Source organism: Alligator sinensis, unplaced genomic scaffold (assembly GCF_000455745.1).
Source record: "Alligator sinensis unplaced genomic scaffold, ASM45574v1 scaffold502_1, whole genome shotgun sequence".
Taxonomy (NCBI): Eukaryota; Metazoa; Chordata; order Crocodylia; family Alligatoridae; genus Alligator; species Alligator sinensis.
The window spans coordinates 2,342,844-2,357,704 of record NW_005841896.1 but is presented as its reverse complement, the minus strand read 5'-3'; the positions used below and the strand labels follow the sequence as shown (position 1 = coordinate 2,357,704).

The window sequence follows — 14,861 nt, the reverse complement described above, 5'->3', positions numbered from 1 at the left end:
CCCGGGAGGGGTGACCTTGAGGCGGGGCTGGGGCACAAGGGACTCCTTGGCATCCCGGGGGGGCCGGGCTCGGCGCCAGCGGCTCCGGCGCCCCGGGTTTCTGCCTCCTGGGAAGGAGCCGTGGTCTGGGTGGGCGCCTCCAGCCTCCCCGGGGTGGAAATGGGTGGAGAGCCTTAAAAAAACACACACGCACACAAAAAAAGAGAGAAGAGCAGCGGGCTGTGCAGGGCACGGGGGTGCTGGGCGTTGGGGCACTGTTTCTTTTGAGCTGCCTAGACACCAGCTTTTTTTCCCCCAGGGAAACCCATGGGGTGGCTTGTGCTGGCCCTCGATCCAAGCCATTTCTTTTTCAGGAGCTCCGGGTCAGTGAAGTCTTTCTTCTGTTGCTTTCTAGTGCTGGAAAAGTGACAGGGCGGGCAGAGGTGGTGTAACTCTGCCCGCCCTGCATGACAGCAGCCCCTTGTTTTGTTGTTTTAATTTGGTCTTACCTTATTTCCCCCCCCCTTCCCCGCCCCCCCCTTGCCATCTTGATTTTTTGGCATTTTAAAACATCTTTTAGCAAGGCCAAATCAGTTCCAAATTCAACTGGGCAAAGCCCAAGAGGCAAGTCCCAAAATTCAACTGAGCAAAACTTGGTGCTCATGTCTGTGTGGCTTTACCATGGGGCAGGTATCCTCCCTCCCAGGCCGGTAGGTCTGGGGATTCAGATACTTCCCAAAGCCAGGCTGGCCTCTTACCCCAGAGCCCTTGGGGTTCAGATGCCTCCAGTCTCATTTGGTTTTAGCCAAAAGGTGGAGAAGTTTTTGGCACTCTGCTTCAGTCTCTTGTGTTTGTTTCCAGGTGTGACTGATAATGAACCAGCACACTGGGGGGCAGGGAAGGGAAAGAACTACAGAAGTCGATTAATGTGATGGTGTTTTGATACCCTTTCTTTTTACCTTCTCTAGGCAGGTGTTTTGGATAGTTGTGCAGAAATTGCTGCCTTCTGGCACCTTTGCATGTGTTTATTAGCTACATTTAAAGAAAGATGGGATGAGGTAACAGGCCTGTGCTGCAGATTCAGTGAGCATTTTCTGTGCAACCACTCCCCTGAGCTGGGAAGAGAGTGGCGTTAGATAACTGCCTGGGTGAGCCAGTGCTGCACAAAGCACCTAGTAACGTTTGTGTTTTAGAGCCAGCTTATAGTTTTTAGTAACTCCTGATATTCTTGTTTGGATGGGTCTGAGCCCTGTGTATAGGGGGCCTTTGGATGGCGGGGGGGGGGGGAGAAAACTGGGCATAGGAACTGACATGTATAATGAAATAATATAGATGTTTATGATTCATCATCTAACCCAGTGGGGGTCAGCCTTTGTGGCAGGCATGTTACGAGTTAGCTCCGTGTTCTCTCTGCATGCCACTTTGACCCCCTTCCCCTGCCTGATTCACTGCTGTTTTCTGCCTTCTCTGCTGCTATGTTGCCTGTTACCTCTTGGATCTACGGTGTGCTACATGCTGAAGCTGCCTCTTCCACTTGTGGCATGCTAGCTGCAGGTTGGCCACTCCTGATCTAGTCTCATGAAGTGGGTGCATTTGTTTTGGCTAACTGCTAAATCTCTTATCTAGATAGTATTTTTGAGGGCTGCAAATCTTTTGGTGTAAAAGCCATGGGAGAGATGAGTGGCTAATCTATTCAGAGGTGCTAAGATTAGAGTCATTATAGTCCTCGCTTGCTGCATTTACTGGGTTCATCTGTGGTTGTGGATGCAGATAATTGGTTTATCCCTGGATGAGTGAAGCTAAAGTTTTCAGATTATCATTTTCATTTAAATCAGGTATTGCCTATGTAGTCTTGGCTACTTGCTTGTTGGTAAAGGGGCATCACCAGCGGGCACATCTGATTTATAAAATCTCATTGTTCAGTTCTAAGTATGGCGATGGACAAAATTCCAGCACTGTTTCAGAAGTGCAGTGCATTGCAACAGTGCTGAATTGGCTTGGGCCTTGGCTTTACTGCAGGAGCCAAAATCCACCATAACTGTTGGCTTCCATAAGATACTGCAAACAAAGCTGATGAGGGACAGACTTACACAACAGTATTCATTGAGGTCTGGGTGTGGAGGACAGTTAGTGAGGAAAGTAAAAGGAAAGACCACCCCATCTTGATATCAAAGGATTTGACTCAGACACATTAGCATTATGCTTTTTGGACTTGGTTTCTGTCTTTACTGCCACCAGTAGTTGTGGTAGCGTATGATTTGCTGCTTATGGTCTGGAGAAGAGGCTGTGAGGGGACTGCACCTTTTATGTGTGCTGCTTGTTACATGTTTATAATAGCTGCATGTTTAGGGACATACTGAGTATTCACGCAGCACTGTCTTTCTCAGTAGCTGAGAACACACAGTTCAGCAAGTAGTCTAGCAGCCCAGGCTAAATCTCCTGTATGTTTAAAAAGTTGTTTCCTTTGCAGCACATCAAATCCCCTGTCTCTTACAAGGGCTCTCCAAATAAAAATCCCAGTTTTCAGGGTTCTTTTCAATATAGTTTTTATAATTAGAATAGAAAGGAACGTAATCTTGCCTTCTCTGTTCTTGCAGAGAGCATCTGACTGGTCCTGTTTTTACGTGATGTTACAAAGATGGTTGTTTAGCAGTATGACAGTTCTATTTTTGTGGCTGTTCTGTGGCAAATGAAGACAAACGGTGTCAAAAATGAATATTACTAAATTAGTCTTTTATCTGAAACTTTTGAAAATAACAGTTTTATGCTCTCTCCTTCAAAGTTATTGATTGCTGCAAGCGTTGCATGCTTCATTTCAGAATTTTATAGGATTAAGCAGTAAACTCAGTTGACAGCTGTATGTGGACCATTTCTAAGGGTACATTCACAGCAGTGATTTTGAACTGAGTTTATATCCAGCTACACTTACTGGATATAGAAGCCTTTTTGTCTAACCAGCCCTGTCAACCAGTTTGAAGCTTTTGAAGTATGAGCAGGGCCCCCAACTATCTCTGCTTGCCGGCTTTGGATGGTTACATTTCTTCTGAGTTCTGGAAGTAGCGTGTCCCAGAGAGAGAGAATGAATATCTGTCTTTTTTGTTTGTTTTTGTTTGTTTGTTTGTTTGTTTGTTTTTAATCTCAGTTCATGTACTCTGGATACTCTCCCTATTGAGGCACTATGGGATAGCTGCCCAGAATTGTCCAGAGTAAACCACTGTAAACATGATGTGCATAAAACTTGTTTATAGCAAGGTGACTTTCTTATCTGTTATGAAAATATGGTTGAAGGTTGCTAGGGTAGACAGTGTTAATGCTATTAACATTTAATTGTGTGACAACCTGTAAACTGACTGGAGGCTGATTTTTACTTTATTCCCCCCTCCCCCCTAGTGAAAGACTTCCATGGTTTAATTGTATTGTTAAAATGTTGAATATAGTCTTGAGCATGAAATCAATTTCTGAAGCAACAGGGTGGATCTGATTTAAATCAAGTCTATTTAAATCACTGGTCAGGATGCCTGATTTTAATCATTTTTCTACCGGAATTGCGTTCTTGCTGTTTGATATCCTTTATTGATTTAACTTCTTTAAACTTTACACTTCTAGAGAAATGTAAGGGCTTGACTGTGCGTACACAAACCTGTGGAGAGCCAGTAGGGCTGATGGTTGGGTAATCACTAATCGGGTCTGTTCTCTCTCATCTCCATATACTGCTGTTAACAAAGATGTTATCTCTGGAGAGACAAATCCATAGTTTGAGAACTGAAACTAAGCATTGCAGAGATGCTTAATGGGATTTTGTAGACTGAGCACTGAGTCCCATTGGGTAGAGTGGTTTTCTTGAATTTTATCTATAGAGGAGCCTCTGGGGAACCTCATTAGATTGGGCCCCTAATATAGTCCATGGCCTGTTGTAACCTCTTAAGAAAAGTTTTATAAATAAGTTACCTGAATATATTGTCTCAAATAGTATATAGGTAGAAGTTATAATCCCTATTCCATGATTCATAGATGATATCTTCGATCTTTAACATATCTTATATTAAAACTATATGCTTTTTTTTAAAAGCATCTTAGCAACTGATTAAAAAACTGATTTAAATAGAAAAAATCTGATTTACTTTTATTTTTATTTTTTTTAATTATTGATTTCCATCTACCCTGTGAATCAATATCTTGCTTTGTTGTTTTTGTTAAATAAACTAATCCTAGTCTTTCTCTTCAGAAAATGGCTGCAGGAGTAGAAGCTGATGTATTGATATCTCTAAGAGGCAAGAACTAAATAAGTTCCTTGTATAATTTCTGTAGCCTGCTAAAACTTTGTGCTTTGGTAACAGTCAACTCTACCCATTTAACTATATTTATACTGTGGATCATTACGTGCATTTGGTTCAGAGAGTCTCCAGCTTGCTTCACCCCCCCCAAACCTGACCCTAAAACCTTACAGTTTAATGAAGAGCCAAATTGCTCCCTAAATGATGACAGTCGCATCAGTTGAAGTGTACAGTTGCAGGGAATAAAAATGAGACTTTTCTCCATGACTTGGTACTAAGTATATCATACTTTTGCAAAGAATCATGCTCTCCTGTTTGTGTTAATGCTGCTACAGAACACTTTCATGCTTGCATTACTTTCCTTCAACTAAACTTTAGATTACAGAATCATTTTTTTCAGGCATACAGTTTTCCATAGATTTCCCCATTAAGTACTTGGAATTGAAGTTGGGGTGTTCTATTCCAGTAGTTGGAGTGGTATAGTGATGGGAGGTGGACAAGTTTCCTGGTGTGATCCTGTATACTGTGAGACTATGCATCAGTCTGCTTTGTATCTTTGACAGATGAAGGAGAGTTAAGGCTCTTTTCGCATGGTGTGAATTTACTGTGCCTGGCAGTAGCAGTATTGAGCATGCTGTGCTGTTCCATGGAGGCTGTTTCCTAACCCAGAAACAGTGTACTGTGTTTGCGTGGTGCTGCAGGTGGGATAGTTGGCTTGGGTCATTTGTTCTCATAAGCTACTTGAAATATCTCACAGGCATGGCTTCCAGTTTAACAGGCAACCTGCATGGGGCAGTATGGTATCTTTGGGGGTTCTGCCTCCAGTTGGTTACTTTACCATAGCTTACTTACCCTAGTTAGTTAAGGGGGTAGAGAGAAGTGAAGCAATTGAAAGGGGTAAAAGAACTGAGATAAAATGGAAATATTAGCTCAGTTGAGAAATTAAAAATAAGCCTTCACTTTTTGGGGTTCATGTTCAGTGCATGCCCCTCCAGCCTTCTAGGAAGGAGAACTAGTAGCACTGGCTCTCACAATCGGCTAATGGGATGTGAGTAGCTCGATGAGTCGATTTCAGCTATTGTTTTTTAGATATTATTACAGAACTCAAGATCTGACTTGATCTTGGTAATTCTCTGCATTGCTTGCCTCATTCAGAACCTTTATTTCTTTTCCTTGTTTTTGGGGGAAAGGGAGTATAAACATAATAATGGAAGTTGTTGAACTTGCCTGTGTTTTCATGGTTGTACAAAACTACAGAAACTCTTAGAAATTAGTAAACCTAGCTAGAATAGCTTCTTTGCAATAACTTTCCACTTTTTTATACTTGTCATAACAGTTTGCAGAATCTTTTTAGATTGATTGAACAGGTTAAAGGTTGGTTACATAGTCAAGTGAAGCCACACAGTAATTCTGTCTTTTTCTCAGAAATTCGGTAAGTGGCTTATTGTGTTCAGGGTCAAAAGCCGCCAGCCAGTTTAATTTTAAAATTAGGGGATAGCTGAATAGACTTCAGTTTAGGAGGCTGAAGTAGATGGAAATAAGTGACTTACTTTTGTGGTGTGTGTTGTACAGCTTGCACAGCTGTTGCTACAATAGCTTTTCTACAGCTGTCATGTATGGGCCTGTTGCAGAATACCCCACATTCCCTTTTTACTCAGCCCTTTGTAACATTTAGCCTTTTCTTGCTTAAAGGAATACAGTCTAGTTAATACTTAACAGCACTTTTCACTTTTTATTTTATAGTTGACATTTGCTTGCCTTGTATTTTTTGATGTCTAAACTGAGCAGTCTACATATAATATAGTTTCTTAATTGCAAATGAGTTATAAAAGTACTTTTACTACTTTACTAGAAATGCTTTACACTTAATCCAGACTACTACAGATTCTAGTAGCATTTCTGAATTAGTGATAATTACTACTTCGATTGTTTTCCCTTATTTAGAACATGTACCTCTCCTATAACAAAAGCAGTCTTGCATATTGAATAGACTAGTGATTTTTCAAGAATCTGTGTCTCACTAGATCCTTGATGTCATTGATTGGATGCAACTGCAGCTGCTTTGAGTTTTTAATTTGTTCAACACCATTAAGTTTTAAAATATTTTAATTCAAAAATGTGTTGTGGGGAATTGAAAGTGATAGCATTTAACTTTACTTAACTTTAACTTCTAGTCTGGAAAAATTCTTGTAAAAATGACAGCTAGGGGTCCTGTGTACTTTATTCTCCTGTATCAGTTTGGCTCGGTTTACAAATGAGATATTATTCCAACTGTCAGAGCTGTTAAATCAAGCTGTGTTCTTTTTGTGGCTTACATAATTGCCAAGTAAGAAAGGCCCAGTATTTGGAGTTCAGTATTTGAAACTGAGCTGACTGTTTTGTTGAGCAAAATGGTGCATACTTGTATATAGCTTTATGGGCTCCTCTGTCCTTGTAGTAGTAAAATGTTATCTGTAAAACAAGCATATATGACTTGCATATGGATGGTGAGTCAGTGTTAAGATGACATTTGTTTTATACCACTGTTCCCTGGAGAATGTTTATTTTTACCACGTAAGGGGAGTTGTCCAGTAGCCATATCTGAGATCAAAGCTGCTTTTGAACAAGGTAACTTTCTGCTGAATCCGTGCGGAAGTTCTGTGTTGAAGCTGAGAAGGTGATGCAGTTGTTTTTTGCTTCTTTGTTTGCTTGTTTGTTTTCACCCTGCCTACAGAACAGTTTACTACATGTTTTGAGAGCTCATGATGGTTAAGTGGTTCATGATCCATGCAACAGAAGCATAAATGCCTCTATACATTCTGCAGACAAGGTTCCTTGGGTGAATTTGATATCTTTTATTAGACCAACCCAAATAGTTGGAGAGAAGTTATTAAGCAAGCTTTCGAGTTCAAAAACCCTTCGTCAGGCTAAGGAAGTTTCAGCAGTTGGTGTACCAACTGCTTGCTTAATAACTTTTCTCCAACTATTTGGGTTGGTCTAATAAAAGATATCAAATTCACCCAAGGAACCTTGTCTGCGTATGTCCTTCGACCAACACGGCTACAACCTAAACCCCTGCTCTATACATTCTGGTCACTTTGTTAGCATTGCTCACCACTAAGAGCAAGTTATTCAGATGGACCAGATGCCATAAATTCCCAGGTCATGGTTTTGTGTATAGGTTTCCAGTTCTGGCATATTCCTTGCATTTTCATGCACAAAATAAGGACTTTGCTTGAGTACAAAGCACCCTGCTTTGTTGATAACTTATACCTCTGTAGAAAATGGGATTTTATGTAAACATACAAGTGTTTTGCCTTAAGCGGTGAAATAAAAAAGATTTCCTAATAAGGTTGATGCTACAGCCACTTGGAATTGTTGGTTGTAGACTGTTTCAACTTTGGCTTCAGCTCTTTGTTTGTTGGCTCATTACCATCCAAAAGTGTTGGTGCTTAGTCCAGCCTAACTATACATCCAGAGCTTTTGAGTCGAGTCCCAGTGTGTATGTGCAGTTGGGAGGACCCAATCTCTCTTGGGAGACTCTCCCAGAAGGGAAAAGGACTTCACACTAGTGGTCTGATGTTTGTTTGTATGCAGCAGTTGAAGTTATCCTATAATTTGCCAAATATATATTCTAATATATAAATGGAATCCATGTGTAGCAGCATATTCTTACAGTCATGCCAGGCAGCTGCTTCAGGGAGTGGTCTGGCATTGTGGAGAAGGTGCCACACAGCAGCATAACAGTTACTTAAATGGAGAGAGTGCTATCTGGATTGGGTTGGCTTGCCTATGTAAAATGATTGGGCAGATGTTCATGTTTAGTTTGTCTGTTGGTCTTCCTGATGTCACAAGTTGATTAGGTAGTAGTTAACACAAATACATCTATATATATTAAAAACAGGATGGAATTTAGATCCGTTTATCTTCCTCAGAATTGAGCACAAGTGGTACGCAAGCCTTGAGTCTGGCTCCCTCCACAAAGATGCATTTCACTTGCTGTGAAATGAATAGTTCTGTAATGCTTCTGGGGGGAGCAGGGGGTCACTTCTACATTCATTTGGGAGCACATAACAGCTTTGAGGCAACTAGCAATTTCTTATGCAAGAGGGAAGTATTTGGAATTTTAACACAATTTATCAGCTGGAAACAGGAGCTGTCACCATATAAACCTAATGCCTGCCCACCATTTACCAGATGTACACTGAACAAAGAGCTTGCACTGCAAGATAGGATTCCTTTTACTCCCCTACATATATATGAGATGATACAGATCAGCATGATAGGCTGTGGTCTAGCATGCTAGACTTCTGACCACTTTCAAGTTTGCTAGCATTATGGCAAAAGCTTTTAAGAGGTAGATTTCTGGATGCTTTGTGGAGCAGCAGTGGGTAATATACAAGTTGTGATGGTGATTGGTGTCATGCAGAGATTTTACTCAAATCTATAAAATGTAGGTATGACCTCCATTATAAGGAGGGCCTAGAAAAAGGTCCAGGTCTATCATGACGTTCAGGTTTCTGGCTTGCTGGGATGGTGGCACTGTCTATAGCACTGGGGAAAAGACATGGCAGTTCTGATGGTAGACTGATGGAAAATGGGAGTTGACTTCTTGGTTATCTCCCTCTGTCCTCCCTTTAGTGTTAAGGTATCAATAAGCCATGAAAGGCCTTGAAAGTATACACAAGTGACTGTGTTTCTCATGATGGAAAACCAAATCAATAGAGGGGGTACAAAAAAGGGTGACATTCTGAACCAATATGAATGGGGCCAGATTCTATTTTGCAAGGGGAAAGGAGGATTTTTTGAAGTAATTGCTTCTGGGTAAGATGATTTCAGCTACATAGATGCACTGGGAAGGCCCTATTTTGGAGATGTTACCAAGGAATGCTTGTCACTTTCTCTAGGGTCTCATTTGCTGCAAATGATGAGTAGGGACCTACTTAATTCACAGTTTTGTGGAAGCTGTGAAATCCAAGATTGTCTGTGAAATCAACTACAACAACAACAAAAACACTTAAAATGCTGGCTCCCCAGTGGGAGCTAGCAGTCCTCACTGCCGGGAGGAGAAGGTGTTGGCTGGTGGGGCAGCACAAAGGGCAGTAGATAAAATGACTGCTGCCCCCTTGTCCTTTTCCTGTCGGGGCCTCTCCACCAATCAGTGTCGAGGGGCGGGGCTGTAGCCCTGCGAAGGACAGCCAGCAATCAAGATGGTGGCCGCCCTCTTGTCTCATCCCTCTTCCCCCCGGGGCCTCTGCCAATCAGTGGTAAGGGGTGGGGCTGCATGAAGGACAGTCAGCAGTCAAGATGGTTGTGTTGTCTGTCCATCCGTGTGTCGTGTCGTGTGTCGTCGTCCCCCCCCCCCCCCCCAGGCCTCTCCCCTGCTTAGCAGTAAGGGGCATGGCCACTACGAAGTGACCACAGAATGAGAACTTTGTCGCGATCAACCTGTGAAAATTGGTAAGCCCCCACTGTGATTTAGGTAGACCCCTAATTATGAGTATGGAGAACTAGCTGCTACCAAAGACAGACCATTGCATCCACCTTTTCAATAGTCTAGTTGGAAAGGACTCTACTAAGAGCTGAATGCAGGAGCACGGTGGTTCTGGAAAAAAAAAAAAATCCAGGAGATAGTTTTAGTTGTTAAGAATCACAGTTTAGGTACCAATAACATCCATAATTGTCACATGAATATCTCCAGTGCCTGCACTTGTTACTAGAAGCACTAATCACTGGTGGTAAAGTGATAGTTCCTTTGGAGCCTTCTTTTAGACTTGTAAGGAAATCCTTGTTGCCTTATGCAACGCTGCTTAAATGTTAAACATTCTTCAATTCCCGCAGTTATGTATTTTGTAGATCTCCAGAAAGTGAGAATGGATATTATAATTTTACTGTACAGAAGGCTGGAAACCTGCCACTAAACCTGAATGTGCTTTGCTTAATGTAGGCCAGAAGATGAAAATGTTAAGTTGAACAGTAAATCTTTGTATGAAATCCAACATCTGCAGACAGGAAAAGTGGCTTATAAAATATTTTCTGCTAACATCTTCACTTCCAGCAAGATCTATGGATGGTGGTGCCTTATGCTTAATACCATTAGTGGTATTCCTGGAATCATCCTGCTTTTTAGGAAAGCCTTTTTACACTTTGCTTGCCTTGTGAACATGAAATTCCTAATGTGGTGTGCTTGTACATGTGCTACTAGATAAACTGCTGGAAGTGATGGGCTCTGTCAGGGTTTATCAAACTTGACATAGATCATACCAGCCTTTCCTTCCATAGATTACACTTTCACAATTTTTTTACTTTGACCCTCAGGGAATGGCAAGAATGTTTTTAATGGTACAATATTTAGAGTAAACAGCATGAATCTCTAGTCTTGTTTACTGGCACACAAATAAAAGGTTCTGCTTATTTTTTTTCTGGAATTTGGGTACAGTGGATGAGGTTTCCTTTTTATATGAAGAAGTCTTTCGAATGGTGATGTCTTCCCTGGGAATAGAAATTCCTACCTTAATGGGTTTGATGCTGAAGTGCTGAACTCTTTCCAGTAGGGATAGTGAGATGTTCAGCATGCTTTGAGAGTGTGTACACAAGGTCTGCTATCATCCCAACAACTTTTACTTGGTTAATGCTACTTTTTCCTCTCCAAACCAGCATATGGAAGCCTTTAATATGTAAATTGTGATTTGGAAGGTCATTTTTCTGCTATATGTAAGATACTATCCAAGTTCCTGAACAGTTGAATGTTCCCAGTTTCGTTTCCTGAGACTCTTACTAATTAGGTCTGTGTGTGCGTGCTCAAAACATCTGTTTTCATGTTGGCTGTTATGAAGTCTTTCTAACTGTTGTTTAGTAGGATTGTCACTGGAGGGTCATGTCCTACACTCCTTCAGAAGACGGGCTAGATTTGCACCTTTGTAGTCTAATGAAATCAGAGAAACAGATGCTCATTCAGTCATTTGTCAGCAGTGAGAGCAGCTGTCAGGTTAGTTGCACAACACGAATTTTACCAAATAACTATGATATTGTAGCTCATTACCTATTTGATGTCTTCAGATTAGAAAGCCTACTAAGTACCCATCGCAAAGCATGAAATACAAAATACAAATATGGATTAGAGCACATTGTGCCTTGGGTGGTATAGCTAGTAATTCAGCAATTCAGGCTATGTGTTTATTCAGCTCCACACATGAAAAGAAAAATCTGAAATGTTGAGGTTTGAATACAAAGCCATATATTTGAACAACGAGTCAAAAGATTGCCCTCTATTTCTTGAACACTGGAGTTAAGTCAGTCAAGGATATGCTCATTCCAGGCAAAAGTCCCAAACAGCTGGACTGGTAGTGTGTCTTTGCAGGCTAAAATGTGGGTGTTCATGGTAACTCTTCAGTTCGTGAAATGTGACTCATCTACCCTGACTCTTCCCTTCCTACATCAGGGTAGACTTCTTCTCTGTTTTCCTAATGGACTGGCTAATGTGGAGAAGTGGGGAATCAAGTTCCATGTTCTTGGCTCAAATGCTACCTGGGTATATTGTGGATGTACCAGTTGGCTTCCTGGCTTGCTTTTCCATTTTACCTGTAGGGTAAATTGATGGATAGAGAAGTATCAATTACCCTCTCCTGGTCCATGCTTTTATTCCCCAAGCTTCTTGAGATATCTGATTTGCCAGCCATGAACACTCTTAATCTTGGGATCTTTTTTCTCGGTTAGTTTTTCACTAAATGTATTTGGTACACTTGATAATGGAAAACTTTGAAGCTTATTTTCTTACTTCCTAACCCTCTGCATGGTTGTTTCAGGTTTTAAAAGTTATACTATTAAATTGCCAACTTTACTGACTTCACTCTGATTTCACTGGTCACAGTGAAGCTAAGGACAAAGTTCAGCCAGAATCTGTTTTAGTGGTGATCTTAAAATAAAGCTGTTCTGCAGCTGCATTGTTGCAGCTGACTCTTTCATTCTTCAGTAATTAAATGTAATTAGGAGAGATTGAAAAGTTTTACACGTCTACAAAGCTAAGAAGTAATTTGTCTTGCTATTTGTTATAACAGTTGATCTTGCTACACCAGTGCAATATCAGATCTTTTTTCTAGAATACTTGGTAAAATTTTACATCAAATTAACGTGCTTTGAAATTCTTACCATGTATCATAGAGCAGGGGTTTTCAGCTGGGGGTATGCGTATCCCTGGGGTACTTTGGAAGGCCTTAGGGGGTATGTGGCAGCGGTGCGTAGAAACTGCTGGCACTTTCTGGTTTGCTGCTGGCACTTCTGAGCTTGCTGCTTCGCCGGGGGATTTGCCCTCTTTTCCCCCCCCCACCCCCGATCATCCACCAGTCGTTGAGGGACTCCCTGCTTCTTAACCAGCTGCTGGGGCTACCCCAATGAAAAAGGGTTGAAAACCCCTGATTTTGAGAGCTCTGTGTAATAGAAGATGATAGCAATAGGAAGTTGTTGCTTAGTGCAATATCCATCAAAATTATATTCATAAAATGGCTAATAAGCATTAACAAATTAACAAGTTTAAAAAGTTTCACTATTATCTGACCTGACCTTTTTGAGGACCACGACAATCTTAATGTAGTGGCTAGTGAGTCTTCTCCAAAAAGTCTGTGAATCAATTGTTACATTTAATCATAAAATCACTTGATCCACATCTTCCAAGTGTACCTTTTGCTGTGTCCCTTGGCTTTCTTCGTTTCTTTTTCTTTTGGCTTCATCTACTCTTTCCTGTAGTTAATCACCTTTCTGAAGTTCATGTTGCTTTCTTTTTACCCTGCACAACCTTCTTTTCAGATCTACCACATTAATGTTTCTTAAAGGTTTCTTGTGGAAACAGAACTAATTGACTAACAGCCAGTGTAGCTAAGAACTGATGAAGTGGGGGAAATGTAGGGGAGAAAAGTTGATCATCTACTCTACTTTAAGACTATTGCTGTTTTTGCAGGGCGCTAACTGTGGACCCAGCTTTGTGGGAGGGGTTCCCTCTTGTATCAGGTTACTAGATACCTGGACTCTTGAAACCCCCAGTTACCTCTGCCTTCTGGGTAGGGTTGGCAAGCCATTCAGTTCACTGGTCAAATCATGTCAATAGATTGGTCAGTTGACTGCTTGTTTGACTACACTCAAATTGTCAAATGTTCCAGAGTCAAGAATGTCCTTTTTATAGGCAGTAGCCTCCCTCTCTTATTGAGTTATGGTATTATCTGTTAGCAGGGGCAAGACTGAGGGCTCTTTGCCCCTCAGCGCTTCAGGAGTTGGGAAACATTGACCCACCCCATTTAGGAACAAGGTGGGTCAATACCTTGCCTCTCTTCTGAGCTCTTCCTCCTTTTTTTTTTTTCTTCTCTTCCTCCACTTAAGCCACATGGCTGTTGTGCAGTGACAGTAGGACTAGGTCCACCCCAAGAGATTCCCTGGGACAGCAAATGACAGAACACGAGTCGTCCATTCGGAAACCAGAAATAGATTGAAGACTTCGGCCTCTGGGAATTTGGTGACAGTATATCACAATTTAAGATTAGAAGAGAAAATAGGAGATGAAGAGTTGATCCAATATTCAGAGGAAGCAGGAGATACAATGATGATAAAGATGTAGATAAAAACAGTTGAAGCTAATTGAAGATAATACAAAGTAAAATGAGAAAGAGTTGGCCATTTTCCTACCTGGCGTAACTGCATTTAAAAGTTGACATTTGTCTCTATAGTTGCCATGTATATTTAATTTCTTTTTTACTTTTGTAAACCTTGTCTGCAGTAGGTTATCTACTGGTGCTACCACTAATTCACATCGCCTGGTGATAACCAGGGATCCTGGCTTTCTATGATTTTTTAAACCCTCAAATCCATTATTAAAATTAAAGGTCCCCCACAGTCCCATCCCCCCCTCCCCCCCGCACTGCTGGTTCCCCTTACTCCACCCCACAGCTTCCTCGGCCCTCCTGATGCCCCTGACTTCCCCACTACAGCCCCCCAGCTGCACACATGCACACATGCACACAAGACACAGGCATGCAGGCACAGACACTGACATCCACCCCAAAATGTAAAGAGGGTGGGGGAGAAGGGGCAGGGGAAAGGGAAGGTGCTGGGGGGGGGGAGCAAATCAAGAAGAGGGAGGGAGCGTGCCCCTGTGCCCACTCCTAGGACCAGGGTTGGGGGGTGAGGGCAGAGTTGCCCCTCTGCAGGCTGCACATGCTGGGTGGCCTGACAGGGGTTTGCATATGGCAGCTGCCACCCCAACTCTGCTGCTGTGCCCCATGCTACCTTCCCATGACCAGCTGCATGGTTTCGCATGCGGCGGCCACCACTGCACTGCTGCTTGTGCCCTGCAGCTGGCTGCACAGCTCTGTAGTGGTGCAGGGTGGTGGCTGTGCGCCAGCCGGGAGGCTGGGGGGAGCTCGCATGCAGCTGCCACCACCTCTGCTGCTTGCCTGTGGAGTGGTGTTTGCACGGAGGCGGCCGCTGCATGCGCCCCCTCTTCCTGGTCCATGGGCACAGCTCTGAAGATGAGCGGCGGTGTGAGGTGGTGGCAGCCGGTGTTTGCAGAACCTCCCTACTAGTTGGCCTGGCGGCACTCGGCTACCACCACCACCATCCCCCACCGCCCCTGCTGCTTGTCTA

The 14,861-nt window shown here is 42.4% G+C and overlaps 1 protein-coding gene across 1 annotated transcript in view; it reads left to right on the top strand.

Annotated features, from left to right (window-relative positions):
* Positions 1–298: 298 nt before the first annotated feature.
* The window catches only part of RRAS2 (RAS related 2), an 81,868-nt gene continuing 67,305 nt past the window's right edge, over positions 299–14,861 (top strand). Inside the window, exon 1 of the mRNA XM_025197410.1 lies at positions 299–362. The gene's annotated coding sequence lies outside the window, so the exon portion shown is untranslated. The remainder of the gene's footprint in view (positions 363–14,861) is intronic.